Genomic DNA, 26,455 nt, shown 5'->3' with positions numbered 1-26,455 from the left:
GTGGGGGCACCTACTATCTGGAACAAGCTCCCCCCGGAGATACGGAGGATCCCGGATCTGCGCACCTTCCGCCGCGCCTTAAAGACCTTTTTATTTCACCAGGCGGGCCTGGCCTAATTTTCTCCCTCTTTTATAAAAGATTTTTAATTTTTTAATATTTTTTAGTATTTTATATATTCAAATTTTAAAATTGGTTTTAAATTGATTGGGGTTTTAATTTGTTTGGGCCAAAACTATTTAATTTGATTTTAATTCCACTTTTAAATTTTGTATGTATGTATTTTATTGTTTGGCTGTGCACCGCCCTGAGTCCTTAGGGAGTAGGGCGGTATAGAAATAAAATAAAATAAATAAATAAAATAAATAAATAAAATAAATTTACGCTGCCGGGGATCGGGCGCTCATGAAAGAGCGTCAGCGAAGCTCGCAGAGCCAACAGGAAGCCCCACTTGCAGACATTCTGTTGTGGCTCCGTTACCTGAGCCTGTGTCATCGGCAGGAGAGGACTCCGAGAGTGAAGGAGACGAGTTGGCAAGGCCTCCCTCTCCAGGACCCTCCTCTCTGGCAATGCCTTTAGTGTCCGCCAAAGGGAAGAGATAGGGCCGGGGCCAAACACGCAGCCACAGGTGGACAGTGATGAGGGAAATGAGTCTTGGCTGGATCCTCGGCAGCGTTGCAGAGAAAAGCGCACGCAACAGAAGAAAAGCGTGCCAGAGATTAAGCTGAGTCACTGGACCACACCCCACAGGGTATAAAAGGGGGTGAGGTGGCCATTCAAACTCTGTGATGGACAAAACTAACTACTAGCGAGTCACATTGCATCTTTGGAAACAACATTATCGGCCTTGGATTTATTTTACGAACTGGACAATTCTTGACTGTGTGTATTTTGTTTATGAGTAAAGTTCCTGGCAAGCAGCTCCTGGGTTACTGCCAAGCTTCTTATCGGAAGAATTGGTTGTCTGCCAGTTTATTTAACCCCCGGCTGTCTGTTTGTGTGCATGTGTGAGACGGGGACAGAACACATTCCTCCAACCCCTATCATGATTGAGGAGGAACAACTCTTCGAGATTAAGGAAATCCTAGACACATGCACTCACCACGGCTCCACACAATATTTAGTAGCCTGGAAGCATTTACCCCCCTCCCAGAATGAATGGGTAGCTAAAAAACATGTTAGGGTCCCCATTGAAAAGGTTCCACTCGCAGTACCCTAACAAATTCAAATAACTCACTAATGATGTTTCTCTTGTGCTTTCTTTACAGGTCTACCCCTAATTTTCTAAGGGGGCAGCATGTCAGATCCCTTTTGAAATGCCACTATCTCAAGAGTCCATACTTTCTTGAATCGGGAGTAGAGGCAGGACCTTACAGATAGTTATGCAGTTTTAAACTTTAATGCCAATATGTCAGGTCAAAATCTACAGCAATTTATAAGAGGCCAAACTATTTATTCTAAAACAAATACAAAATATCCCTTTGACTATGAAGTAAATCAAGTCTTGTGTCTTTTTTAAAAAAATTGAATTTAGTGCCTGTTGGTGTATGGTTGATAGTCTCTGAAATGGGGGAAAATGAAATAATTCTAAATGGATTTCTATTGGCAACCAGCTTTGGCATCATAAAGTATAGCAAAGAATTTCTGTAATAAATGTTTAGTTTATCAGAGAAAAATCCAGACTATTGGTATGTCTTGGAGGTGGGAGAGGTAATGATTAAAAAAGAGTTGGTATTGAGGTTTTTGAGTCCTAAGAAGTTAATTACAATAGCTCAGTTTTTAAGGAGCTGAAGGAAGAGTTCTAGCTTTATTTTAGCCAGTGAACTACCGAGGACAGCAGAAATATTAAATTATGCAGTTCTTGGAATAATTCTGTTAAACATTAATCATTTCACCCAAGGCCTTCTGAGGACTTTTTATCTAGAACTCTGCTCTGATCAGCTATTGCTGTGCAAGTCCTTTCAAGAAATCTCACTGCCAGGAGGTTAAGATAATTTGTCTACTTAGACTCAAAATAATCTATTCGCTGTCTGGTATAAAGAGAATTTCAGTTTCTTTGTTAGATTTCTCTTCTTTCTTTTCTTTTTTTCTATCTTCCTTTTGTTTGTTCTGATATAGCTAGACTTCAGTTATAAGCAATGGTCCTTAAAGGGAGAGTTGCAGATAAAGATTAGGTCAAGTTAATTATGTCCTCTCATATGGTGATATTGCATGCATGTACAAACAGGATAGGGCTTCAAATATGATCCAACACAATTTTAAAATGTATTTGTTTACATACATACATACATACATACATACATACACACACACACACACACACACACACACACACACAGAGAGAGAGAGAGAGAGAGAGAGAGAGAGAGAGAGAGAGAGAGAGAGAGAGAGTTAATTTCTGTATATATGTGGAAACATCTATCTTAGAACTTAAATCCAATTTTTAGAGTTATTCTCCATGTTTCTTGATACACTGCAAATGCATTTCTCCAGCTGGCACTCAGCTATATCTCTCCCTTAAGGCCCCTTTGTGACTTTGATTGAATGACAAAACTAGGAAAGGGATAAAGGAAGTGAACATTATGCACTCTTATATTTATGAAATGGTTGATGTAAAAAGGATAGAAAGCTATCCTTTCAATTTCCCTCTTTTTCCATACTTAAATTAAAAACTTGGAATTTTTTTATTAGAAATTAGTCTGTGTACATAATTCTGTATCTTTAGAGTTTTTCATCTTCAAAATTTAAATAAACTGATTATAAACTAATTAATTTTACAATATTTGTACACAAAATATGAGCTTATTGAATATTAATTTAACTGAATAGTTTATGAATGATGAATAGTCATGTTAATTCTTTTTCTTTCTTTTTTGAGTAGTAGCAATCTATAAATTCTGATAATTAACTTGAATGTATATTAAAACAGCAAAGTAATGCATTTATTCTGTATGTTCAAATTCAACACTAAAGTTGAAAGTTTGCATATTTGCTTATTGCTGTAGTTTCCCCAGCTCCTTCAATCAAGTGCTCATTTTAAAGCAATTTATAAGTGCTTCCCAAGCATGTTTCTAACATAGCATTTGCTCAATCATGCACCGTGCAATCAATAATTTTATGTTAGAGTAGCACTGATATTTTTGCTTTGAAACAATTACAAGATTGTCTTGCAATGTCTTTAAAATGGTGTGTTAATTATGAACATCAACAGAATTAGAAATTGGAACACAATGCCCTTCTGTTGCTACCACAGCACCCCAACAAAAAAATTCTAACATATTTGGCATTCTCAGTTAATGGGGAAATATAGTTTAACAAAAAAAATCGAGAATACAAGCTACTTCAGTCTAGTTTGTGCCAGATGAGTTCACTGATGGAAAAATTGCATTAAATTGAACCCATTGAAATTCAAGAATGTAATACAAATAAAATAATTGAGGAAATTATTAAATATGACACTGTTTGGAAGTTTTTAAATAAATACTGTATTAAAACTTTATTGCAAAATTTTGCAGCTAATGTTGCGACAAATATTACTAGGGTCAAAAATATTTCACAATGTGATATACCAAACTACCCAGTTTTATTTGGCTTTGCTTTTGATTATTGTTGCATTAATATTCATAAATAATAGTGGCAAAGATTTTATTTAAATACAATCATTATGACTTATGACTTTCAGCAGTAAGTGCTGCATGTCCCTTATTTCATAATCATAAAAAGACCTAGGTATGTTCTAATTAACTTAATAATTTAAAATCTACATATAATGGAGTTATAAGCTCCCTTTAGATTGCCAGGTTATGAAGCACATAATTATATTTTCTCTCTTCACAACAGAATTATGCTTTACAGCTGTTTCTACTTTTCTGCTGCATTAGAAGAAAAACAAAGAAAAACATTGTTTAGCAAGTCTAATTTAAAATATGTACAGTTTTGAATATCTGCTGTCTTGGATTTTACACTTGATCAACCTGTGGTCTAAAGAGTGTTGGCTAACCTTTTCGGTACCAAATGCCGAAATGGGAGCCTGTGAACATTTTCGGCATCGAGGACCAAAGCACACAAAGCACGTGCATGCCAGAAACCGGAAAAGCAGATAATCTTCTGGTTTTCAGCACGTGCATAGACCACCTGTCCAGCGCACATGCCCCGGCTCAGCTTGGCCTTTCAGGGGTCCTCGCGCCTCCTTGCCCATCCCCCTGCCCACCCCTCTGGTCCCTGTCAGGGTGGCGGGACATCCCCACCCATCCGCAGCCCCAGACAGGGTGAGAAATGTTGCCTCCCTCCACTGGAAAGCCGGCGCCCCTTCCCAGCCTTGGAGGTAAGGGGCGTCAGCATTCCTGGGGCTTCGGTTGGGAGGCCAGCAGGCAGGAGAGCTTCACCCCAACTCTGGCTGGGATGAAGCGCCCTCCCCCATACTGCCACCGAGAAAACGCCAACACAGCCCCCCTTTCCCGGTCATTTCCTGGCCAGTGCGCCTCTTATCCCTCAGCAGCATCTCCATGCTGCACTTTTCTCCGGCCCTCCTGGGGCAGCACAGCTCCTTTTCCTCCAGCATCCCAGCCAAAAGCGGCAGCACAAGACTGCTTCCACCCCCTCACAGAGGCAGGAGCAGTGGGCAGGGCCAGCCACCCTGCTTCCCTGTGCGCTCGAGCTGGCCAGGTGCTCTAGACCATGGATGCACAGCAGTGCCATGGGCTGGAGGGCTGGGGCCGTGCAAGAAGCCTGCTTGGGCAGGGAGGGAGGGAAGCCCCTGCCTGCCTGTCTTGGCTGGCAGCTGTGCTCCCCTTGCTCTTGCTGCCCTTGTGGGTTCCAGAGTGTGCATGCACACTACCCAGCTGATCTTCACATGCACGGGAGCACCAGACACTGAAAGAGCAGCCGTATGGTGCGCATGCGTGCACTGGGAACATGACCTTCCAGTTTCCAGTGCACACATGTGTGATGGCCACCTGGTCTTCATGTGCACATGCACACCAGAAACCAGAAAACCAGGTGGCCAACATGCATGCGTGTGCTGGAAACTGAAAACCGGAAGATCATCTTCCCAGCGTGCCCTGGTGCACCAGGTAGCTGCTCTTTCAGTTGCTGGAGATCCCGTGAAGATCAGCTGGCCAGTGCACTGGAACCCGGAAGAGCAACGAGCAATGGCTCTGCGTGCCCAGAGAAATGGCTCTGTGTGCCACTTCCGGCATGTGTGCCATAGGCTCGCCATCATGGTTCTAAAACCCTGATTCTGCAGGGAGGCCAAGAATGGGCCACTCCGGGGCTTTGGGAGGCCTCCGCGTGGCCCATTTTTGGCTGGAAGAGTGCTGTTGGAGACCACGGAGGGCAAAAATGAGGGGGGGCACATGCAGCTCATTTTGGCCCTCCTGCTGCAGGAAGCCTTTCAGGCTGAAAACAGGGCCCCGTTTTGGCCTCAGGGTGCTGCAGGAAACATCCATCCCATCTCCCCCTCCTGCTCCCCACCCCACAGAGGAGAACTACAATTCTGATCTGTTCCTCGAAGAAATACAGTTTGACATCCCTGTTTTAGGGGATATTCATCCCAATACCACAGTTAAGAAGGTAATTTGACTTTTTATTCACCATAATCTATTTGGACGATTTTCTGCTATGGAAATACAGATGTTAAATACTGTAAAATCATCATATCAGATTTTCCATTATTATTATAAATTAGTAGCTTTAGGCTGTTCAAATTCCTGGAATTGTAATAATGTGTAGAACAATATTAATTTGGATTTTTAATTTTTTTTTTTTTGCTTTTTTATGGCACACCGATTTCTAATCTTTAATATTCTACATATTTTTCTAATTAGAATTTTATATAAATTTTAGATTTAGATTTTATATAAATTTTAGATTTATAATGTTAGGATTAAAATTTGCTACTGTGTTTTATTAATAGCCTAATTATAGCCAAATAGCCTAATAATAGCCTAAATCCTTCACTTAGACTTCCAAGCCACTTCCCACCGCCGCAGGGAGACTGAACTGACCAGATGGTTCCGTCCCAGGTGCCTGATGGACCCCGAAAGATTCCTGACGGAGCTTGGGCCATTTCCTCAGACCCTTGCACATGACTCGACTGAAGACCTGGTGGTCGCCTTGGAGAGTGCGGCCGCCGGAGCTTTGGACCACGTCGTGCCTTTGCGGCCTCTGACCCGATGCCGATCTCAATTGGCTCCTTGGTTCTCCGAGGAGCTGAGAGAGATGAAGCGTCGCAAAAGATGCCTAGAGAGCCTTTGGTGGACTAGTCAATCCGATTCTGACCGGACACTGGTGAGGTCTTATATCAAGACCTACCTAGTGGCAATAAAAGCGGCGAAATCTAACCATTTTTCCACTCTTATCGCATCTGCAGAGAACCGCCCAGCCGCTCTGTTTAGGGTGACCCACTCCCTTCTTCGGGGTGGGGGGGAGTGCAGGAAGATCCCTTGCAGGGTCAAGCTAAGGATTTTGTGCAATTCCTGCGTGATAAAGTCGCTCGGATTCAGGAAGGCTTGGACTCCAACTGGGTGAGTCCAGGGGGGGAGACGGGGGTAGGTCTTGAGATTATTACCTGGGAAGAGTTTGACCCTGTGGCTCCTGAGGACATGGACAGGATTCTGGCTAGGCTTAGTGCTGCCATATGTTTATTGGACCCATGTCCCTCCTGGTTGGTACTGGCCTCCTGGGAGGTTACACGAGGCTGGCCCCAGGGGATTATAAATGCTTCTTTGAGTGAGGGTGCCTTTCCCGCCACCTTGAAAGAGGCGGTGGTGAGGCCCCTCCTCAAGAAGCCCTCCCTGGACCCAGCTGTACTAGCAAACTACCATCCGGTCTCCAACCTTCGTTTTGTGGTGAAGGTTGTTGAGAGTGTGGTGGCACAACAGCTTCCCCAGCACCTGGATGAAGCTGTCTATCTAGACCCGTACCAGTCGGGCTTCAGGCAGGGGTACAGCACAGAAACGGCATTGGTCGCATTGGTGGATGATCTCTGGAGGGCTCGGGACAGGGGTTGCTCCTCTGTCCTAGTCCTATTAGATCTCTCAGTGGCTTTTGATACCATTGACCATGGTATTATGCTGCAGCGGTTGAGGGGGTTAGGAATAGAAGGCACTGTGCTGTGGTGGTTCTCCTCCTTCTTCTCTGACAACTCGCAGTTTGTGTTGGCAAGGGGGCAAAGGTCGACCTCGAGGCACCTCGCTTGGGGAGTGCCACAAGGATCGGTCCTCTCGCCCCTTCTGTTCAACATTTATGTGAAGCCGCTGGGTGAGATCATCCGTGGTTTTGGGGTGAGAGTCCATCAGTACGCTGATGACACCCAGCTGTACATCTCCACCCCAGGCCACCCCAACGATGCCCTTGAAGTGATTTCCCACTGCCTGGAGGCTGTGAGGGTCTGGATGGGGATAAATAGGCTCAGGCTCAACCCTTCCAAGACCGAGTGGCTGTGGCTCCCAGCGTCCCGGTATAGTCAGCTGGTGCCATCGCTGACTATTGGGGGTGAATCTTTGCCCCCCACAGAGAGGGCTCGCAATCTGGGTGTCCTCCTGGATACACGGCTGTCTTTAGAAGGGCATATGATGGCCATGGCCAGGGGGGCTTTTTATCAGGTTCGCCTGGTACGCCAGTTGCGGCCCTTTCTGGATCGGGACACCTTGCGCACGGTCACTCATGCCCTTGTCACATCCCGTCTGGACTACTGCAACGCTCTCTACATGGGGCTCCCCTTGAAGAGCACTCGGAGGCTCCAACTGGTCCAGAATGTGGCCGCGCGGGTGGTTATGGGCGTGACTCATTGCGCCCATGTGACACCTCTCCTGCGTGAGCTACACTGGCTCTCAGTGGTCTTCTAGGTGCGATTCAAGGTGTTGGTTACCACCTTTAAAGCGCTCCATGGCTTAGGACCTGGGTACTTGCGAGACCGACTTCTGCCACCAATAGCCTCCCACCGGCCAGTCCACTCACACAGAGAGGGACTCCTCAGGGTGCCATTGGCCAAGCAATGTTGGCTGGCAACACCCAGGGGGAGAGCCTTCTCTGTGGGAGCTCCTGCCCTTTGGAACGAACTGCCCCCAGAAATACGCAAGATTTCTGACCTCTGTGTGTTTCGCTGTGCCCTTAAGACCCTACTGTTTCGCCAGGCAGAGCTAACTATGTAATTATTTTAAATTGGGAGTTTTAAATTGGGGGTTTTAATCCTGGCCAAAATTGTGTAATATTTTTAATAATTTTAAATTTTGATATTTGTATATTTTTTGTTTTAAAATGGCTGTACACCGCCCTGAGTCCTTCGGGAGAGGGGTGGTATAGAAATAAAATTCTTATTCTTATTATTCTTATTATTCTTCTTATTATTATTATTATTATTATTATTATTAAATCTATATAAATATAGATTGATAATAGGGGTGGGTTCTACTTACCTTTACTACCAGTTCGCAACAGGATCGCGCGCTTTACGTCTGTGCATGCACAGATCGCCAATGATGACATCTGGGGGATGATATCTGCCGATGATGAACCAGTCCGAACCGGGGGCAACCCACCACTGATTTATAAATACTGTAAATAATAAGTAAAGTTTACATTTTATGTGTATTTTCAAACCACTGGAAAATATGTTCATTTTTTGGCTTACAGGCCGATAAGATAATTTGAATTTACTGCTTTGGCCCATTCAAAGATTATGTTCCTAACAAAGTTACACATAATATAACTGTTTTAAAAAGTTGTAGCAACATGAAAATCAGACCACAATATATTGCATGTTGCTTAGACAAATACAATCAAGTTGTTTTGGGCTACCAGTCTGAGCAAAGAAATCATGAAAAATTAAATCATGAGCCTCAAGCTAAGCTTCAAAAGAAATCCAATTATTTATTAGGAGCTTCATGTCAGCATGAACCAAGTGAAGCCAACTCTGACTTCACTTAATTTGCATCTTGGCTCTGACCCAGTTTCCCCCTCCCCCCAAGGTGTGTCATCAGTCACATTCCCCAATGAAGCAATTTTGTGGGTTGTAGAAGTCACTCCCTCCAGTCACTGTGGGTCACCCTGGAGATGACCTTGACATTGCCGGCTTGAATGTGCTTTGTTTTGACTGAAAAGCAAGTTCTTTTTTTTTTTATTGCAAAAGTTTTACAATTACATTTTCACCCCTTTTTTCCCCCACCACCACCCACCCCAAACTTCCAAACCTCCCTAACCCTCCCTAACCCTCCCCTCCCCCCAGACTTCCACACAATATACTCATATCCGATACAAAACCCCCCTTAGTATAAAACTTGTATAAAACTTGAACCCCTCCCTCCTCCTTATAATTTCTCTTTTTATCTTCATTACATTAAAATATTTCTAATACATTATTTTCAAATAAAAGCTATTTGATACTTCCTAGTTTGATATTTGTTCTGAACATATTCTATCCACCTTTTCCATTCCCATTCATAAGTCTCTTGTGAACAATCTTTTAAATATGCTGAAATCTTCGCCATCTCTGCAAAACTGGCCATCTTCAAAGTCCATTCCTCAATAGTGGGCAAAGCTTCGTTCTTCCAGTATTTACCTATCGACAATCTTGCTGCTGTTATCATATACAATATCAATTTTGTTTCACCCAATGTAAAACCCTTAACTATACCCAATAAAAACAATTGTGGAGAGAATTGAATTTTTTTCTTCAAAACATTCTGCATGACCCACCAAATTTTTATCCAAAAAGCCTTAACTTTCCTACAGGTCCACCAAACATGATAATATGTAGCATCCAAGCATTCACATCTCCAACATTTTGGCTGAACATTAGGGTACATACATGATAACTTTTTGGGGTCTAAGTGCCATCTATAAAACATTTTATAGAAATTTTCCCTCAAATTCTGCGACTGTGTAAATTTAACGTTCTGAATCCAAATTTTTTCCCATGTTTCCAACATCACTGGTTCTTCAAAATTTTGAGCCCACTTAATCATACAATCTTTAACTAGTTCTGTTTCTGAATCCCTTTCTAACAAAACATTATAAAGTCTTTTAATATGCATTGGACCTTTCTCTCTTTTATATGTCTAACCAATTCTTCCTCATGCAACATAATACCAGTTTTTTGGTCCTCTTTCCATCTCAATTACAATTGATTATATTGTAGCCAGGCTATATTAATCCCTTCAGCCAACAGTGTCTGTAGTGTCTTCAGCTGCCATCTGCCCGCATCTGTAAAAAGAACCTCTTTATATAAACCCCCCCCCCTCGAGTGACATTATATTTGTATTCCACAAAGTATGACCAAGATCCAGCCATAGCGGTATTTTATAATCCCATTTGAATCGGTGCTTCTTCCAAACTCTCATCAAAGAGTCTCTAAGTATATGGCTTTTAAATACTTTGTCGACTTTGTTATCATAAAATAAGTAGGCATGCCATCCAAATTCAAGATCAAAACTTTCTACATTCAGTATTCCAGTCTTTTTCCCTCCAAACCAATCACTTGTTAGAGTCAAAGCTGCTGCATCATAATATAGCTGTAGGTTTGGTAGTTTAAGACCTCCCCTTTCTGGAACATCTTGCATAATTTTCAATATCACTCTCTGCTTTTTCTCGTTCCAGACAAACTTATTCACTCCAGCTTGCCACACTTTCAATTGTTTATCACTTTTAAGCACCGGGATCATTTGAAACAAAAAAAGAAATCTTGGCAAAATGTTCATCTTAACTGCTGCTATTCTTCCAAGTAGAGACAGTTGCAGTTTTTTCCAAGTCTCCATATCTTTCTGCACCTCTCGCCACAACACCTCATAATTATTTTGAAACAATTTCATATTTGATTCTGCAACCTGGACTCCTAGATATTTTACCCTTGGTACAACCTCAAAACCTGCCCTCCTTTCGAGCTCGTGTTTACGATCTTGTGTCATATTTTTAACTATCATCTTAGTCTTTTTGTGATTCAGTCTAAAACTGCAGGGATCTGTTTGTTCTTCTCAAGATATTCCAATAGATCTATTACTTGCCTTACATTGTCCTTCATGTATCTACCCTTGATAAATCCCACTTGATCGTCATGAATCACCTTTTGAATTACTGGCATCAACCTGTTGGCTAATACTTTCGCATAAATTTTATAGTCAGAGTTCAGAAGAGATATTGGTCTATAATTCTCCGGTTTTTTAGGACCGGCTTGCTCTTTTGGTATCAAAGATATGTAAGCTGTTGTCCATGATGGGGGTATTTTACCCCCTTGTTGAATATTGCAAAATAGATCTCTAAGTTGTTCCACCATTTCGACTTGCAAAGTTTTATAATAGACTGCAGTCAAGCCATCCGTACCAGGAGCTTTAGCTGTTTTTAATTGTTTAATTGCTACTATTATCTCCTCCTCTGTTATAGGATAATTCATTCTTTCCTTTTGTTGGTCAGTAATTTTTATAACTCTTTTATCATCTAGATATTTTTCTATAAGTCCATTCTGCACATCCTCTTTAGCATATAATTTAGTATAATAATCCACAAAAGCTTCTTTAATTAATTTTTGTTGAAAAATTTCTTTCCCTCCAATATCAATACTATCAATAGTCCGTATACTCTGTTTTTTCCTCAATGTATAGGCCAACCATCTGCCCGGTTTATTAGCGTTACAAAATGTATTATGCTTCGCATATTGTAAGTTTGTTGCAACTTGTTCCGCCATAAGCATTTGAAATTGGTCTTTCAAAAGTTTTAAAGCACCACATATTCTTTCATCTGTTGGATTTTTAATAAGTAACTGTTCTTTATTCTTTATTTCTGCTTCCAATTCAGATCTTTTCTTTTGTCGAATCAGTCTATGTTTAGAGTTCATATAGATAAGCACCCCTCTCATGTAAGCTTTGCTTGCATCCCAGACAATTTCTATTGGGGTGCCTTTATTCAAATTTATTTCAAAAAATTCTTTCAAGTGCTTTTTAAGTTCTATTATATTTTTTTCATATCTGAACAAGTTCTCATTTAATCTCCAAGAGCGTCTCTCAATCTTGCCTATCTCAATTTCTATCCATACTGAGCTATGGTCAGTCAAAGTTCTTGGAAAAATCTTTGTTCTTTTTGTCTTAACAAGTAAATCATCTGACAACAAAATGAAATCGATCCTAGAGAAGGATGTATGTCTATCTGAAAAAAAGTATAGTCCAATTCTTTTGGATTGTGTATTCTCCAAATATCTTTTAATTCCAAATCTTCTTTCATATCAAAAAAGGTCTGTGGTAGCCTAATCCTAGACTTCGCCAAACTCTTTTTATCTAATTTGGAGTCAATTACTCCATTCCAGTCTCCCATGATTAAAATAGATCTATAATCCCATTGCAGTATTTTAGTATGTAACATTTTGTAGAAGTAATCCTGTTGTTGATTGGGAGCATAAATTCCAATCAGAAGAATTTGGCCGTTTGTTGTAAATAATTCAATTGCTACAAACCTACCATCTTCATCTGCTTCTATAACTTTAGCCGAAAATTTTTTATTTACATAAATAACCACACCATTCTTTTTTTGCAAAGTTGAAGATATAAAATGCGTTCCTAATTTGGAGTTTATCAAATATTTTTGATCTTGAACTGTAATATGTGTTTCTTGTAGACAAATTATATCATTATTAAATTGTTTCAAATATGCAAATAATTTCTTCCTTTTCTGTGCTGAATTCAACCCATTCACATTCCAAGATAAACACTTAATCGTCATCTTTATCTTTCTGGAGCAAAGAGCAGAATAACCGAATGTCTTCCAGAATCTTCGGTCTTGCTCCCCCCATGGCTCCAGTCTCTTGTGTAGTAATTTAATTTTAATTTAATTTAATTTAATTTCCAATTTATATACCGCCCTTCTCCCTGAGGACTCAGGGCGGTGTACAGCCAAGATAAAAACATAGAATACAAATATTAAAACATTTAAAAATATATATAAATTTTGGCCCGAAAGTTAAGAATCACAGACTAATTAAAAGAATTTAAAAATTTTTAAAAATTTCTTCTTAAGCCAACCCGGCTTGCTGAAAAAGATAGGTTTTCAGGGAACGACGGAAGGCATTGAGGTCCTGGATTCTTCTTATCTCCGGGGGCAACTGATTCCAGAGGGTGGGAGCCCCCACAGAGAAGGCCCTCCCCCTGGGGGCCACCAGCCTACATTGTTTGGCTGATGGCACCCTGAGGAGGCCCTCTCTGTGGGAGCGCACGGGTCGATGGGAGGTCATCGGTAGCAGCAGGCGGTCTCGGAGATAGCTAGGCCCTATGCCATGGAGCGCTTTAAAGGTGATAACCAACACCTTGAAGCACACCCGGAAGACCACCGGGAGCCAGTGCAGCTCGCGCAGGAGCGGTGTTACATGGGAGCGCCATGTTGCTCCCATCACTACCCGCGCTGCTGCATTCTGGACCATCTGGAGCCTCCGGGTGCTCTTCAAGGGGAGCCCCATGTAGAGAGCGTTGCAGTAGTCAAGGCGAGAGGTGACGAGGGCGTGAGTGACTGTGCACAAGGAATCCTGATCAAGAAAGGGCCGCAACTGGCGAATCAGGCGAACCTGATAAAAGGTCCCCCTGGTAACAGCCGTCAGATGTTCCTCCAAAGACAGCTGCCTATCCAGGAGGACTCCCAGATTGCGAGCCCTTTCAGTGGGGGCCAAAGACTCGCCCCCAATAGTCAGTGATGGAGTCAACTGACTATATCGGGATGCCGGGAGCCACAGCCACTCAGTCTTGGAAGGGTTGAGCCTGAGCCTGTTCCTCCCCATCCAGATCCGCACAGCCTCCAGGCACTGGGACATCACTTCAAGGGCATCGTTGGGGTACTCTTAGCTCCCTTTTTATCTTGTCTTTCCTGTTGTTGCTTTTCTTTAAGTTGCTTAGACTTAGCTCGAGTTATACGCTGATCCTTAAATTCAACCATCTGAACCGGGTCCAAAATTGGAGAAGATTCCAGCAAAGGCTCATCCAGAAAACCTCCTTCAGCGCCCTGCGTTTCCTCTGGTTCCTGCTTAGACTGTTCTTGAAGTTCTTGTTGAAGTTGCTTCTTATCACTCTCCTTAATCTCCAGAACTGTGGATGTACGCGGAGATGGTGTTCTTTCTTTAAAAATAGTAGTGTAAAAATGCTCCGCCTTCTCCACAGTGTTCAAGCGATGTCTTTCTCCCTTGTATCTCAAAATTATACCAGTTGGGGCATCCCACCGAAATGGTATCTGTTGGTTTTGCAATTCTTTAACAAGAAAGCCAAAGTCCTTTCTGGTTTTCAACATTTTAGGTGGTAACTCTGTATAGACTCCAATTTGTGAGCCCCCCACTTGTACAGAAGTATGAAAGGATTTTTGCAGGATGTCATTCCTTATTGCTCTATCTGTAAAATATATGACCACATCTCTAGGCAGTTGTCTTTGTCTGGCCACCCAAGAATTCACTCTGTAAATTTTATCTATTTTGTAAAAAACCACATCAGGATTAATTTTTAAAATCACAGCCAAGGCCTCAGAGCAGACCTGTCTCAAATCCTGTCTGTCATCTTCTCGAATTCCTCGAAGCCGTATAGCAAATTCCATTGCCCTGAATTGCATCATAACAATTTCGTTCTTGACTTTCTGCATTTTATCATCCACATCAGAAATCTTATAGTCATTATCTTTCATCTTGATATTAACTTCTGATTTAAATTCTTCCACTTTAGAATCAACTTTGATAATAAATTCTGCCAGGCCAGACGCAACTTCTGATATTTTTTTGGTCACCTTATTTTGATTCTGTTTCACCATATCTTTAACTTCATTAATTTCCTGCATAATTTCCTGATGAGACTTTTGAATTTTGTCATCTATTTCCTGTTGGGATTTTTGAAATTTATCATCCAGAATTTTAGAAATAAATTCTTTTAAATCTCCCACATCAAACTCTTTTTTCTGAGTCTGTAGCTGTTGAGCAGGGGGAAGCTGCGTTTCATGTTTATGTGTGGGGGATCCCCCCCCGTTGCCTTCCCTTCCTGCTTCTTTGAAGCCATCCTGCCACGTAGGCTAGATTTTCTGAAGAGGGAAGTTCCTTTTCCTTTCCCTCCTCCACAGAGACTTCTAAAAAAGTCCCCCAGATTTAGTCAAATGGAAGCTGAAGTAAAGCAAAGTCAAGTTTTTTAAAAAAGGAATTTTTTCTTTAAATAGAGCAACTTTGTAGCAGCTTTGTAACTTTGTAGCAAAGCAGGATGACTTTACAAATCCACTTTCACTAGCTCATTAACTCAAATGCTGGGCGCCATATTTTTTCAAATCACTTTCACTCACTCGCTTTCTCTTTTGAATTAAAAAGTCAACAAAGCACTAATACTTGCAATTTTCAAGTTTCTGGATTCAAGTTGGTATTTCCGCTGCTTGTTAAGGTTGGTTCCTTTCACTTTAAAAGTTTGCTGCTGCCGGCTTGTTCTGCTGAAGGCAGAATCGTCCCACGCCGCCCGGAGTCTCCGCAGGTTGGGAGGGAGCCGCGCCTGTTTTCTCCCCAGAAACAATTCCCTGGGGGGTTACAGGGGCTCAACCTGTGCCCTGCTGTCTCTTCTCCTACAATGGCTGTCATGAAGACATAAATATTAAGAATTCTTCTTAATTTATAGCAATGATTACTGTAGAGAGCAGTATCTATAGATCTATAGAGAGCAACTTCCTGTGGCACAATCATACATGGTGTTTCTGTCTGCCTAATGTAACCTGATCGACTCTAAGGATTTGTTTAATAAAATCCTTAGACATTTTTGAATAAAATGTCTTTCTAGTTATCATATCTTCTTCTCAACATCTTCAAGTTTGAATTTATTTCTGGACTATATTATTTTCTGTTCTGTTGTTTACTACAAACTGCCCTGTAAATCTAAAGATGCTTTCATGAATAAATCATTGTTCCTCTCAGTTTGGCATTGGTGAAGCCAACATAGATATTGTAATCAGTTCTGGATACTCCATTTTAAGAACAACTATGGCAACCTGGAATATTCCCAGACCAATTAAAATCATAAGGGATAAGGAAAGATAGAGAGGGGAGGGGAGAGGACAGGATTGGAATCATTTTGTATAAAAACTTAAAACGTGATATTTCAAGAATTTGAAAGGCTTTCATGCAGAAAACTGGGCAAAACTGCCTAGAGTTTTTCCAAAAGGCGGAATAATAGATTTAAATTAAAGGGAAATAGATTTTTGTTGGACAAGAAAAATACTGAATGTAGGGATTATTCAAAAGTGGTATACTTTCATCAAAAGAAAGGACTCTATGGAAGTTTGAAGGCTAAGTGGTAAACGAGTGTGGTGTACTGATTAAAATGTTGGATTATGATTAGGGAGACCTAGGTACAGGTTCATCCTCAAATATGGAGTTCATCAGATATCTTTGGGCTTGTAAGGTCTTGCCTCTCCAATCTTCCCAAGAAAACAGGATTCTTGAAACTGCAGTTGATCTCTGTGATAACAAGAGATCTAGGCAAGAACTGAAGCTTCTCACTTAAAACCAGCTATTTAAGGCAATGATAATCAAACTCCTTCCACACTACACCATTGCAGGGAAACAGAAATTTCATATAGAGGGCTGGCATGCTTCTTGTGGTATAAGAGTACAAAAACACAGGGTTATTTTAGAAGACATATTATACGAGAGTCTTTGTTATCAAACTGGGAGAAGATCAAAAGATATCATTATTTAAAAATTACAGTCTGGTTATCTTCTATTGAAGCATTCTCATACTCAATAACATTTAGAAAGGAACAAATTGTTAGATATTCTGAATTATTGAATGAAAAGGGTGAACTTAAATCAAAACAAGAATTAGAAGAACAAGGGATAGAAATGGATTGGTTTTCATATATGCAAATACAGTCTAGATATGATGAAGATTCTAAGACAGAGGGTTTTTACAGTAATTTGACGAATTTAGATAAAAATTTTAACAGGTTCTGATGACTATGTAATTAAAAAACTGTATGGTTATTTATTAGAAGTAAAACTGGAAGAAGAACAAGTTAAAGAAACAATGATTGCATGGGGGAAAAATTTTGGTCAGGGGTTTGATTTAGAGAAATGGCAAAAACTGTAGTTGCAGAATTATAAAATGACAATGTCAACAGCATATAAGGAGAATTTGTATAAGATGTTTACTGGTGGCATTTACCCCTGGCAAGAATAGTCAGAATGTTCAAGAATAAATCGGAGAAGTATTGGAAATGTCATCAGACTCCAGGTTCATATTACCATATGTGCAAAAGCTAAAAGATATTGGATTAAAATCCACACATGGTTGGAAAAAATGACAAAGAAACATATTGATTTTAAACCAGAGATATTTTTATTAGGTATTTTACCAGAAACATATAATAGAGAACTGAGATACTTACTTATGAATGTTTTAACAGTGGCTAGAATTGTATTTGCTAAAAATTGGAAAGGAGAGAAGATGCCTACTGATGATGAAGTTATTAAGAAAATTTTGGAATGTGCTGAAATGAGTAAATTGACATTTGAAATTAGAGAACAGGAAGACAAACGGTATTACTTGATATGGGAGTTATTTTATCAATGGCTAGATAATAAAACATGGAAATGAAATATGAAATATGAAATGAATGTAATAATAAAAGATATGAAGCGGTTCTTCACGGGAGATAAATCACTGTTAAATAATTGGTAAATGACAATAATAATACAAAAGGATATAATAAATTGTCAAATAAGAAAATTTTGGATATGGGATTAAGTACAAAAGATTTGTAACCGATCGACACACTTTCTGTAATTGTAATGGATGATGGTTGTTTTATGTTTTGTTTAAAAATAAAAAAAAATTCAAAAAAAAAAAGAAACTTCATATAGAGATTAGCACAGTAATGCAGGAAACAGAAACAGAAACTTCATATACAGATCATTCCATTCTTCCCCCCTTCCTCCCACCATAATGCCAGCGTCCCTGTAGAAATATCTGGGACTTGATATGTCGCCCCCCCTAGAAAAATGTGAAGTCCACCTCAAAGAAAACAAAAGAGGGAAGGGGAGACAAAGGAAACATAAAATCAACGAGGTTTGTCAGGGTACAATTGATGAAATATACATACTAATTTAGGGGCATGCACATGTTTTTTGTGAACCCATTCATTTTGTGAGAAAGGGAGGTGTTTCCAAGCCACCAGGTACTGAATGGTCCCGTGGCATTTCCTAGAGTCAAGAATTTACTGAATCTCAAAATGTTGTTCACTCTCTACCATAATAGGGGGCGGAACAGGGGTAGTAGTTGGACGAAGATCAGAGGTGACTTCAAGCTTCAATAAGCTACAATGGAAAACGGGGTGGACTTGCTGTAATGACTTAGTGAGTTGTAATTCCACTGTGACAGGGTTAATAATATGAACTATGGAGAAAGGCCCAATATATTTAGGACCCAACTTTTTAAACTGCTGCAAAGATTTTAGAAACCTGGTGGAAAGGTAAACTTTGTCCCCCACTTTATAGGTTTAGGTTTTGTTTGTTTCTTCTCTGCTTGTGCTTTATAGGCAGCCTTGGCTTTGTTCAAGGCTTTGCGGACCACCAGCCAAATGGTTTGCAAATGACTGATCCAGTTTCAAGGAGAGTATATCTGGTTCATGTGAGGGTAACTCAGGCATAGCATTAAATTCTTCTCCTCTCTGAAAGGGGTAAATCCTGTGCTTGTGTGAACTGCATTATTATAGGCTACTTCTGCAAAAGGCAGTAGTTCGGTCCAGTTGTCCTGCTGATAATTAATAAAACAGTGCAGGTACTGTTCCAGAACTGAGTTTGTTAGTTCCGTGGCCCCATTTGTCTGCAGATGATGACTAGAACTAAGAACCTGCTCGGTCCCAAAAAGCTTTCCAGAATTTGGACATGTATTGGACCCCTCTTTCTGAAATAATACATTGTGGAACCCCATGCAAGCGGTAAATGTGGACCAAAAACAGTTTAGCCAAGGCTTTAGCTGTATGGATCTTTTGACATGGGATGAAATGAACCTGTTTTGAGAAAAGATCTGTGATAACCAAGATCACTGTGTTGGGCAGTTAAACAATGAAATCCATGGAGATCTCTCTCTGAAGGGTCGGCCACCGGCTGCAGTAGACCGGGGTTTTCCCCTGCCTGCGTTTAGTGGCAGCGCAAATGGGGCAACTTGCTACATAACTTTCTATGTCCTTTTTTAATGAGGGCCATCTGAATTGCCATTTGAGTAAATGTAATGTTTTTACAAAACCAATGTGACCAGCTAATTTGGAGCCATGAGAAGCTTGCATAGTTCTTAGCCTTTCCCTAGCTGGGACATACAACTTATTTCCCATCCAAGCTAACCCCTCTTTTATTATGCAAGTATGTTTATTGGCACTAAACCACTCATCTGCTTTTAAGGCTTTTTTGAAATCTGTGGTGGTGGCATTATCTAAGGTTGTTCTTCACCTGAGAGTGTCTGACAAGCTTAACTGCTATTTGATAGGTTGGGATTGTTAGGTGTTTTGTGCCAGCCATGGCAGTCTCTTCAAAGGCCACCAGGTGGGAGCAAACAGGCACCTTTGATCCCACTGGTGGGTCAAGGGGCTCCAGCCCCTGCAGCCCCATTGGGGAAAGTTAATGGCCCTCCGGCCCCCTCACACACCTTGTAAGGGAGGGACCAGGGGCCCCTATAAGAACCCCTGCACAGGGGCTACTCCCCGCTTTTCCCTGCTTTCCCTGCTCTAGTTCTACTCTCCTATGGGACTGACCCATGGGCTCAATCCAGGCATGGATGCCTCCATGCCTGGGAACTTATTTTACTCCACTTTTACTTCTAAATAAAGACTTAATTTGATTGCATCCTTGTGTGCTGACCTTTTCTTGGAAGCGCCCTCAACGAACCATCATTCTTCGTGAGATCCCTCACAAAGTGGTAGCCGAGGATGGTTTGAGGCAATGCTTCCAAGCCAGCAGAAGCAAGATGCCAGGAGGTTCCAGCAAGAACCCCCAAGAGATGGATGGCAGGACTTCTCCAGATATGACCAGGAGTCTCCAAGCAAGGTTGACAGCCCTGCATCTGGTCCCTGAAGCGAGCTTTGATCCAGAGGAGGGTACAGATGATCTCTATGCCCCCAGAGGACCCAGCAGAACACAAGGGACCCCTTCGCATACTTCCTTTCAGCTGCAAGCCACAGAGGAAGGCATGGAAGACCAGCAGTCCACCCAGGACTGCCAGGACACTGGGGATGCGGCCAGGGACCAGGCCACCCCCAGCGTAGACCAGCTCACTGGTGAGGAATGCAGAGAACTGCTACGAATGCTCCTAGCAACCCGAGGGATGCCAGGAGCCCAGCCACATGGGACACCAGTGCAGGGGGCCTCTGGACACCAGATAAGTCCTTCCCCAGCACCCAGTAGGCTCCCCAACATGGCGCCAGCCACCCTGAGGGCCCCCGGGGCCCCGGAGCTTTTGACGGGAAAGTTCCTGCCAAATCGCGACCTGCAGCTTCCGGGGCCAACCGGAAGCAACATGGCAGCCCCCAAGCCACCTACTCCAGCAAGGCTTTGTAGGCCTCAGCTAGTCCACGAGGCCCAGCAACGGATGGCAGCCAGCCAAAGCAGCATACAAACTGCTGCCCCCCCACCACCGGCAAGCCTCGAAGTCTGCCCAGCTGCTCCTGCTGCAGCAGGCATCAGAGCTGCAATCCAAGTCCTGGTCGCAGCCCTGGAGGCCACGATGACAGCAAAATACATCAGCATTTTCTGCCCCAGCTGTGTCTGTTCTCCCAAATAACTTTGAAAAATTACATCTGGGAGGGGAAAATTTTAACATATGGAATAAAGAGATACAGGTATGTCTCTTAAAAGAGGGGACCCTAGAAATAGTTTTAGACCCCCCACCTTTCCCTTGGGGACCTCAAGAAGAGTGGTACCACAGGAGAGCCTATACCAGGCTACTGAGTTCACTGGATGCTAAATTGTACCCTAGCATTCCAGATGGGCTCACAGCTGGTGAAATTTGGGAGTTGTTATATAGTTTATTTAATAGTGATAGCTTGGGCTCCACCACAAGACTCACAACCGAGTTCTATAACACCAAGCTAAAATTTGGGGCTAGCATGGCTGAGCACCTGGGAAAGTTGAAGGCACTCAGGGCAGAGCTGGTGCTCAGGGACTACCCCGTGACTGAGGCCAACATGATCACTGTCATTCTGGCATCCCTGGACAAAAGTTGGGGCAATTTTATTGTCTCACTAGAGGAAACCAGAAAGGAAGCCATGACTCTGTCCTACCTCACAGGGAGGCTCAATGAGGAAGACAGGAGGCGTAGAGATGCGGGAGAGTACACCAGGGCCACAACTCATCGCATCAACAGAAAGCACCAGAGTTCAGAGCAGGTTAACGCTCTACCCAAGTGTTTCATCTGTGGCTCTGAGGAGCATCTGAAGAAGGACTGCCCCCATTACCAGCAAGGACCTAAGCGTGCTTCCAATCAAGGAAGGGGCAGGGGGCAGAGAAGGGGGCCTGGCGGGGGCAAAGGTAGTGCTAAGGGCAATTTTGTGCATACTAGTTACCTCACCCCCACCACAAACGCTGATGGCCCTACTGGCCTCTGGAGCAGCGTTGTGAACCAGACCCCATATTTTCTGGTCCACGGTAGGAAGCCAAGTTTGGGACACTTGCATGTGTTTGACTCCTACGCTTGGGTGCACATCCCCAAGCAGCTGTGGAAGAAGGGGAGATCTATCTACCAGAGACTGAGGTTCTTGGACTACCGATTCCTGGGAGAAGGAGGCAGGACTGTGACCTCCCAATCTGCCTCCTTCGAAGAGGACTCCAATTGGACCCAGATCCACTCAAATGATCAATCACAGACACTGCCCCCAACAAGAGCGAGGAACAGGATGAAGAGGTCAGCCTACCTGATCCAGATGAGGAGGATGAGCCGTCCAGTCCTGAGGGGGAAGACACGCCATCTTCACCTGACTCTTCGCCTCCAGCGATGCTCCAGAGGCCCATGATGCCCAACGCCTGGGACCGAGGGCCTCCACATCCTGGTCGTGAACAGCCAGTCGGCGAAGAACCCGCAGAGGAAAAGGGTGGTGAGTGGCAGGAGGTCAGAAGGTCAAAGCGGTCCAACAAGGAGGTCCCACCAAAGAGAATTGACATTGGGCACATTGCATCCATCAACAGCGTCATCACCCCAAAGACTTTCTCACATCCAGGAGCTGCCCATTTGAGAACAGGAGAGGTGGCAGGACACCTGCTCGTCCTCTCACACACATTCACTGGAACCTGTCATTGGCTGGCAAAAAGGGGAATTGTTAGGTGTTTTGTGCCAGCCATGGCAGTCTCTTCAAAGGCCACCAGATGGGAGCAAAGAGGCACCTTTGATCCCACTGGTGGGTCAAGGGGCTCCAGCCACTGCAGCCCCATTGGCAAGAGTTAATGGTCCTCCAGCCCCCTCCACATTGGTAAGGGAGGGGCCAGGGGCCCCTATAAGAACCCCTGCACAGGGGCTGCTCCCCACTTTTCCCTGCTTTCCCTGCTCTTGTTCTACTCTTCTATGGGACTGACCCATGGGCTCAATCCAGGCATGGATGCCTCCATGCCTGGGAACTTATTTTACTCTACTTTTACTTCTAAATAAAGACTTAATTTGATTGCATCCTTGCATGCTGACCTTTTCTTGGAAGTGTCCTCAATGAACCATCGTTCTTTGTGAGATCCCTCACAGGGATAATGGGCTTAATTACTTCCGCCTTGACACCAGGGATGACATTCAATTTTTTTCCCTACCAGTTCTGTGGGTGTGGCTTGGTTCTTCTCATATTTACTTTGTGTATATGAGCCCAAGAAGGAGGAGAGAAGCAGCCACACTGAATGCTGTGGCAGAGAGAAGCTGAAGTTTTTTCCTTCCCTTCACAGCAGAGTTGCTCCCTTTATGTTGTTTGACCTTGGAAGAGGCTTGCTCAGCATCAGTTCTTTCGGGGAGACAGTGAGAAGTTAAAGGGAGCCCCGAATTTTCTCCCCAGGGAAAATAGGGATAATATTTCTCCTCCTATGTCTGCTGCCCTTTCCCCCCCCCAAATCTAAGGGAACGTTGTAAAGTTATTGCGAAGCTGATTCCAGGCCTTGGTTTAGCGCCCCCCTCCCTTGAAAGCTCTGGCCAGCAGGGGGTGAGGCACTTCTCCAACCAGTGGAGAGCTTTCTGGATTTATTGCAATAAATAATACATCCTTTGGGTTAGAAGTACCTGGTGGAGCCGGCTTAAGATGTTACTGAATCTCCACTCAACATCTAGCAGACTCTTCCCTCCTCTGCCCCACCCCCCACCCTCTTTGCAAGCGTGCATGGTAATTTTGGCACCATTAAGTTGTTAAAGGGGGTCGGAGGGCAGAAGTGTAGAGTTTTGCTTCAACAGCACCTAATGGCTGGGGGTGTGTGTGGAAGGAGAAAGATCAACAAGTCTGCCCCCCCTTTCCCTCCTCCTGTTTATTTATAGTTTAAATGTTGAAGGCCTGGTGTTTTTAAACTTAACAGCCTGCCACCACCAAATGCAACCCAAAAAAGACCAAAAAGGGATTTTTTTTTCTCCCTTTAAGGAGGCAAATTCTTGTCTGGGGGTGGGTGGGGAGAGAATGGGGGAGAGACATGCTTTTCGTAAGGCCTTTCTCTAAAAGAAAACTTTGATTTTCAGGCCAGTTTTGGGATTCCTGCTGCGAACAAGGCATCGCCCATCTGTGGGGTGCCTCACACATCTATGAGATCACCCAGAGCTATTTCACTTCACAAGCCAACTGATCTGCCCCCACAACCCCCTTTCTTCTTTCCCTGATAAAAAAAAGAGAGGGGGGGAGGCGACAAGCAGAGGCATTTCTTCAACCCCCCCCCCCCAATCAAATTTCTCAATCACGGCAGAAACAGGCCTTCCCTTTGGATCCTCACCAGGATGGCGAGGAAGGGGCCTATGGGGTAAAAAAGGGGGGATGGTATCCCCCACACCTAGTCATTTTGCAATCCAGGGACAGGTGGAGCAACCAAGAGGCTCCGCTTGCAGGGCTGTCCTCGCACAAGGCTCACTGCGAAGAGTATAGGGGTGGAGAGGGGGGTGAGGTATATTGCAAGGTTGTGCCTTCCTGGCAGGAACGTTTTTGGTGTGGGGGTGTCTAAAGGGGAGTGGGAGGAGGAGAGCTTTTTTACTCAGGTTCTCAGCTCATGGTCTGGTTTAAGGTCAGGAAATGTGAATTGATTGCATGATTTGAGCACCTGTGGTGTGTTTATGTGTTTGTGTCTCAGGATTGATGCACACAGGTGCACAGATTTCCCCCGGCTGGGAAGATGCCACTTCAAATCCTGCTTTGCACACCCTGCATTCTACACTGCAAAACTTTCTGGTCCCCCCTGGCCCCCTCCCTCCCAGGGGTATCTTAAAGGGACAGGCAGGCTGCCACAGCTCCCTTACAAGCAGGCTCCCTTCCCTTCGCTGCGAAGGGAGGAAGAAAAGTTTGGCCAGGTCTTCTCCTCCTTCTCGGGCATACACACAGAGCGGAAGGGGTGAGCGGTGAACAGGCAAGCGGGTGGGGGTGAGAGGGGCCAACCAGGGGTGGTTTTTATCGGTTCGGCAAACCACTTCAAATCGCCACTACAGGTACCTGCGATCTGGTCCGAACCAGTCAAATTCCACCCCTGCTTGACAGTTGTATGGCGGTAGTCTATTCAAGGCATTTCCAAAAAGTTTTTCCCTCCTGGTAAATACTTCAAAGTGAAATTAAAGCATTGGAAGTACTGTGCCCACCAGACTTGTTTTGGAAACATTTTCCCTGGGGCTTTGAGTGCTTCCAAGTTCTTGTGGTTGGTCCATACTTGGAAAGGTATTGTATTTCCTTCCAAGAAATGTCTCCAAGTTAGGAGTGCCCACCTAACTGCAAAAGCCTCCTTTTCCCATATTACCCATCTCTGTTCAGTTTCAGTTAATTTCCTAGAGGTGTATGCACATGGTTGTTATTTACCTTCTTCATTCTCTTGGAATAAAACAGCACCGACTACCACATCAAAGGCATCGGCCTGGATTGCAAATCATTTCTCTAGGTCTGGGTGTTTTAATACGGGTTCAGTTGAAAAGAGTTTTTTCAGTTTTTCAAATGCCGCTTGGCAGTTCATAGTCCAATTCAGTGGTTGGCTAGGTTTGGTTTATCTACCAACTTGGTTTTTAACAGATATGTAATCGGCAAAATACTTGGGCAAAAGAGGGGATAAACTACCTATAAAAATTAGCGAACCCCAGGAAGCTTTGCAATTGTTTGCGAGTACGGGGGGCTTTCTTACTTGAGGACTGCTCTGACTTTTGTGGAGTCTATTTCCCCTGGTGAGAGATTCTGTACCCTAGGTAATCTATCTTATCTTGGTGAAAATCACATTTGGAGAGTTTGGCAAACAACTCAGCTGCCCTTAATTTCTTCAAACCCTTCCGCACCAATTTAAAATGTTGAGTCTTAGTTTCAGTATAAATCAATATATTATCAAGATAAACCAGAACTCCTTATACAAGTGCTCATGCAGCATCTCATTAATTAGCTGCATGAAAACAGCAGGAGCCCCTTGGAGTCCGAATGGCAAAACCTTTAACTAAAAACATCCTAATGGACAATTAAACACTATTTTCCATTTGTCCCCTTCTCAGATCCTGATCCAGTAATAAGCCTCCCGCAAGTCTAGTTTAGAAAAAATTCTCCTCTTCACCAGATGGACCAGCATGTCCTTCATTAAAGATAGGGGATAAAGATTTTCCTTGCAAATAGCATTCAAATACCTATAATTTACACATAAACCTAATGAGCCATCCTTTTCCCAGAGCAGGATGGGGGCGGCCACCTTGGGTCTGGCTGGTTCAATGAGCCCATGCTCGAGGTTTTTGTCTATGAATTGCCACAATTCATCCAGTTCCCTGGGAGTCATAACATAAAGGTTTGGCTTAGGTAGTTTGGCTCCCGGTAAAATCTTGATGGCACAATCCATAGACCTATGGGGGGGGGGAGTTCATCTGAGGCCGCTTCATTGAAAACATCAAATCCCAGTATTCCCTGGGGACGCCTGGTAGGGGTCCATTCACTGCAGCTACCTCCTCATCCTGCAGTATTTCAGTCTGGTGAGGTTCCTCATTCTGAATTAATTCATCATTAGGGAATTAGAGGGTTCAATTCAATTTTTTTCTCTACCAGTTCTGTGGGCGTGGCTTGGTGGTGGGGATCCTGTGACTGAGTGGGCATGGCCAACTTGATGTCACTCATGCCCATGCCCATTCAGTCCCATGACCAAGCCACGCCTACAGAACCCAGTAGGAAAAATGTGTATATGAGCATGAGAAGAGCTCATAGTGAATGCTGTGGCAGAAAGAAGCCAAACTTCTCTCCCTCCATTCACAGTGAAACTGCTGCTCCCTTTATGCTCCCCCCTGGCCCCCTCCCTCCTGGGGATTGAAGTACCTTAAAGGGACAGGC

At 43.3% G+C, this 26,455-nt stretch overlaps 1 protein-coding gene and 1 long non-coding RNA gene across 3 annotated transcripts in view; both read left to right on the top strand.

The window, feature by feature from the left end:
• LOC132712492 (uncharacterized) overlaps positions 1-1,495 on the top strand; it is a 39,626-nt gene extending 38,131 nt beyond the window's left edge. Inside the window, exon 2 of the long non-coding RNA XR_009623143.2 lies at positions 1,267-1,495. This is a non-coding gene — a long non-coding RNA (uncharacterized LOC132712492). The remainder of the gene's footprint in view (positions 1-1,266) is intronic.
• IL1RAPL1 (interleukin 1 receptor accessory protein like 1) overlaps positions 1-26,455 on the top strand; it is a 2,053,286-nt gene that overhangs the window by 219,410 nt on the left and 1,807,421 nt on the right. The window lies entirely within an intron of this gene.

This window comes from Pantherophis guttatus, chromosome 5 (genome assembly GCF_059756535.1).
Source record: "Pantherophis guttatus breed Tessera chromosome 5, ASM5975653v1, whole genome shotgun sequence".
NCBI lineage: Eukaryota > Metazoa > Chordata > Lepidosauria > Squamata > Colubridae > Pantherophis > Pantherophis guttatus.
The sequence above is the reverse complement of the archived record's forward strand: the minus strand, read 5'-3'. Positions and strand labels throughout refer to the sequence as shown.